Here is a 5225-nt window from a genome sequence, read left to right as displayed (position 1 = left end):
GTCATTAAGAAGCTTTACACAGCCCTTGTCAGCCCTCATCTTGAGTTTGAGATGGCAGTTGCAAACCCCCACTTTAAATGCGATGCAGAGTTGCTTGAAAAAGTCCAGAGAAGAGCTACTAGGCTCCCATTTGCCAACCAACAAATCCCATATGAGCAACGCCTAGAAAAGCTTGATTTGCAAACTCTGACCTACCGTAGAAAAAGGGGGGACGTAATTTTGGCATATAAGTTGATGAACAGCAGTGTTATCAAGCCCATTCTCGAACAGGACCAGTCTAGCAGAGCGCGAGGTAACCCCATAAAACTCCGCCAAAGATTCAGCAGAAAGCGTGAGAAATACAACTTCTTCACCAATCGCGTTGTTCCGTTGTGGAATTCACTGAGCGATTCAACTGTTTCCGCAGCTTCAGTTAACAGCTTCAAGACTGGCGTTGACCATGACTGGAGGAACAAGCCATGGAGGACGCAGTGGGATGAGCCTGCATCCACCACTAGGGTCTATTAGTGTGTGATATTCAACTGTCCTGTATACGTGTAGGATGTGATGATCCATTAATGAATTGTGCAACGAACTCCTGTCAATACTACCTGGCGACATCTACAGGTTCCTGCAACCTTAGTCGCTAGAAGATGCGATTTAAGGTAATTTAAGGTAATGTAAATACTGCTGAAGAAGATGACTTTCCTGACCTGATTGTAAGAGATATGACATTGAAGAAACAGGTTACATTAACTGCAGTAATGACAGTAATAGTAGTTTAGAATCAAATGATCCAGACCTTGACAGTGATTATGAGAGCTCAGTACCAAAGCATGATCAGGAGTTTCCACTGAAGTATTGATGCTGGGAGCAGCACTGGTAAAAATACAAAAGCTAGTTAGAATACTGAAAGTGTCTTCCAAATCCCATGATTTCTTAGAAGCTATCTGCAAGATATATAATCTTAGTCTATTCATCACAAAGGACATGAATGTTCAATTGAACATGTCTCCTGATCATAGGCTATGATAGTGAATTGTACCAAGTGCCTTCTTAATAGAACCACTGTAACGAAATTCTTCAAACATATTAGACACTTTGTGACACTATACAATCAGACAGTCATGAAGTAGTAACAACAATCGAGTGGTCCCTCTGATGTAAGCTGTGAGGTAAGGTTAAACTTTCCTCCCACACCTTAACAGGCAAACAGTGATACGCTGAGTTGAGTATAAATATAGGTTGGCAAGCAAAGCTGTGATGGGGAATAAGCATGTTTACTTTATTTGTAAGTCAATAATATGCATAAATAAAGGCATCAAGGGGTATGTTTAGTTTATTCATAAGTTAATAATATGAACAACAAAAATTTACACTTCACAAATACCATTCCACAAGGACAACACTTTAGACCTGTAAACTCATCCTGAGTAGTTTATATTTTCCTAACATAACCCTTTTCCAAGCATAGCCAAAAGCAGCAAAGTAAAATTTATACAACATTTAGGAAATGCATTTGCATATCTTTAAAATTTATAGATTGGGATTGAGCTCAAGTTGTGAAGATGAAAACAATTTTATCTGTAGTCTACTTCATTTAAGCAGAATGATCTATTTTACAAGTGTTTCACAATTATAACACACATATACTTTTAAAGGTCATCAAATGTCAAATGACCATCTAGCTAGAGGAATGAAGGAGTGGATGTAGATAGGCTACTTCAAAATACCTTGCTGGGACATACTTTAGCCTGTAGGCCCATCCCTGAAAGTTTCATTTTCCTAACCTAGCCTAACCCTTTACCAAGATAGGCTATTCAAAAGTAACTGAAGTAAAATTTTACCCTAGGTGATGACTTCAGGACTTGATATGGCTTAAAATTCTACTCAAATAACAGGAAATGCATTTTCAAAACTGAAGCCAGAGAAAGAGAAACTGAAAACTAAGGTAAAATGTTGTTTTGTCAAAAACTTAATAGGTATAGACCTGTTATATAGACAAATTTCAGGACCCTCTTATGGAGAAGGAGTGGAGGTATGTACTTCAAAAGGTAAATTTTTTGTTGTTTGTATTATTGACTTACAGAATTTAAGGTAAGACATTGCTATCTCAACATGTCTCTTGATGCATCGTTCCAAATAGATTGTAATCATTTTTGTTGGAAATGAATTTTACACCCACCGTTTATATATACCAATTCACAGAGATATTAGATATTTTGTCACATATACAGTGACTGGGGTCAGTTGGGAAAACTTTCTACTTTCTCTCTGATGTACATGAGAAATAAAATTTAAACTTTCCTCCCCCCCCCTAATGTGCATATATATACCCTAAATTGGTATATATAGGGGTGGCAGTAAAATTCATTTCTGACAAAAATGATTATTATATTTGGAAAGAGCATAAAAAAGGCATCAAATAGTATGTTTAATTTATTTGTAAGTCAATAATATGCATAAATAAAGGCATCAAGGGGTATGTTTAGTTTATTCATAAGTTAATAATATGAACAACAAAAATTTACACTTCAAAATACCTTCCCAGGACATACTTTAGCCTGTAAACTCATCCCTGAAAGTTTTATTTTCCTAACCTAACTCCTTTCCAAGATAGCCAAATGCAGCTAAAGTAAAATTTTACAAATTTAGGAAATGCATTTGCATATCTTTAAAACCTTATAGATTGGGATTGAGCAAAGTTGTGAAGCTGAAACCAATTTTATTGTAGTCTACTTCATTTAAGCAGAAGATCTATTTTACAAGGTTTCACAATTAGGCCTATAACACACATATTTTTAAAGGTCATCAAATGTCAAGACCCTCTAGCTAGAGGAAGAAGGAGTGGATGTAGATAGGCTACTTCAAAATACTTTGCTGGGACATACTTTAGCCTGTAGGCCCATCCCTGAAAGTTTCATTTTCCTAACCTAACCTAACCCTTTACCAAGATAGGCTAGGCCTATTCAAAAGTAGCTGAAGTAATATTTTACCCTAGGTGATGACTTCAGGACTTGTCAAATGATTTCACTCATTTTAGACTAATATTGTAATCTCTTAAGAATTGGCTGACTACAAAAAAAAAATTACCTTTACTGATTAGCCTATAGGCCTAACTGTTAAATTGTAATGACTAGGCCTATTCTTAGGTAGCCTATTTATTGATTTATGGTGAATTTCAACTGACCAATGCCTTCATGGGATATAGGCTACTTTAGACCTAGGCTCATGGGCGTAGGGAGGGAGCAGCTGCCCCCCCCCCTAGACCTTCAAATTTACATTAGATATGGCTGAAAAAGCAGATGGTTGGAAAAGCAGTTGATAAAAGGCCCTCCATCACACTATCGACTGCCCCCCCTAGACAATATGCTGCCTACGCCCATGCCTAGGCTAACCCTGACAGTTTCATTTTTTCTATGCTAACCTCTTTCCATGATACACTAGGAAAAAGTAACTAAACTAGAATTTTTCTAAACCAAATGTCACCTATGAAAATTTCACACCTCTGATGAAAAGTAAGATACCTCTCAATATAGGCTATATATTGAGTAAATGAAGTTAAACCAATGTTATATAATAAATATTATATAACAACGACAAACACTGGTTTCCTCGACTTCTTTTTTGAACAGAGTTGCTGGTATTTTTGCTACTCAGCACAAAAAAACTTTCTAAAGCCGCGTCTACATTCCACATTTTCCGGAAAACTGGGCTGGAAAAATGGGTAATGTAGACCGCTACTGCCGTCCCAGTTTTCCATTTCTGGGTATGGCACAAAAAGACGCCAATAAATGGGCCGGCATGCCAGAAAATGGATAGTGAAGATGGGCTATTCCGTTTTCTGGAAACTCTAGTAAGGACTAAATTTGAAAGAGAAGCCATGAGATTCACCAAAAAAGACAAAGAGGCTTCTAAAAACTCTCCCAAATGGTTAAATGAAGAGACTTTCTCACTAATTGATATTTGGAAGGACAAATTTAATGACCTAAAGAAAATAGGACCTAAAGTTCAAACTCATATGGTCATTGCAAAGGAGTTAGCAAGTCGAAATCAATTGTTCCCAAAAAGGAATCCTGTGGAGATTAAAATGAGGCTGCAGTATTTGAGGGACTACTATAATAAAATAAAGCCCAGAAAAAGTGATTCTGGAAGGGGAAGTCAAGACATTACAGATTGGAAATTTTACGAGGAAATACACAGAATTTTTGGGGAGTTTCATTTGCCTAACCCAAGATTAATTTTCTACTTGTGTCTCAGTGCATCCATAACATCTTTCGATAAAGGTGCAGAATAGTCCCAGGCAGAATTTTCCCAGGCTTCTACATGTACGAACTTTGAGCGTTCGGACCTGTCAAAGCCTTTAACTGAACTGTAGTTAGAACTATAGTTAACTTAACTGTAGTCAAATCAACTACCGTAGTTCAGGGTCTGAACGCATTCTATGTCACTGACTTACGTCACTGAGTAGTAATTGAGAGTCGTAATCATTTTCTGACATTTTACCGTTTTCGTGTTCTGAAACTTCTTTTCATTTCTCTCAAAGTTTTGTCTCTGTTAGTTCCAGGGAAAGCAGCACAGCAAAGAAAGAAGGCAAAACTAGTATCTGTCGTTGAAGAACAAAAAAATATAGTGCAAGCATTTAAAGAAGCATTAAAAGAAAATGCTGATGAAGAAAAGAAAATTATGGAAATCATGAAGACTGCAGAGTCCGCAATGATGCAGTCACTGAAAAATCAAGAGCGGATGATGGAAATGTTTTCTATGCAATTTAACGCCAAATTTGTTCAGCCTTCAGTTCAACTTAATTCACTCTATCCTTCTCAGACCTCTCGGTCCCAACCTTCCTCATGTTAACCTTTCTAGACTCTTCAGCTCCCACTCTGTATCTCAACCCGAGTTAGCCTCACCACTACCTTTTCGGAATCCCCTGTCTTCATCCCAACCCAAGTCAGCTTCCACTTTATCTTCCCAAACACCTCAGTCTGAAGCCCAACCAAAGTCAACCTCAATTTCATCTTCCAAACCCCATCATCCTCAAGCCCAACCAAAGCCAGTCTCAACTTCATTTTCCAAAGCCCATCACCCTCAACCCCAACCAAAGCCAATCTCAATGTCATCTTCCAAAGCACATCAGCCTCAAGCCCAGCCAAAGCCAACCTCAACTTCATCTTCCCAAACCCATCAGTCTCAAGCCCAAACTAAGTCAACCTTAACTTCAGGTTTTGTGGTCCCTGATCACCTAG

At 37.9% G+C, this 5225-nt stretch overlaps 1 protein-coding gene across 4 annotated transcripts in view; it reads right to left on the bottom strand.

Moving 5' to 3' along the window:
- LOC148943538 (deoxyribodipyrimidine photo-lyase-like) overlaps positions 1-3608 on the bottom strand; it is a 62491-nt gene extending 58883 nt beyond the window's left edge. Inside the window, exon 1 of one of the 4 annotated variants that reach the window (XM_089101357.1) lies at positions 3486-3608. The gene's annotated coding sequence lies outside the window, so the exon portion shown is untranslated. Of the gene's footprint in view, positions 1-781; positions 928-3468 lie in introns of those variants that run through there. The other 3 variants (XM_089101358.1, XM_089101361.1, XM_089101360.1) reach the window with 3 other exon arrangements.
- Positions 3609-5225: the final 1617 nt, after the last annotated feature.

The sequence above is a fragment of the Artemia sp. Qi Xiang Cuo genome, chromosome 15, assembly GCF_049724085.1.
Source record: "Artemia sp. Qi Xiang Cuo chromosome 15, ASM4972408v1, whole genome shotgun sequence".
Lineage (NCBI taxonomy): Eukaryota > Metazoa > Arthropoda > Branchiopoda > Anostraca > Artemiidae > Artemia > Artemia sp. Qi Xiang Cuo.
This window is presented reverse-complemented; position numbering and strand designations above follow the sequence as displayed.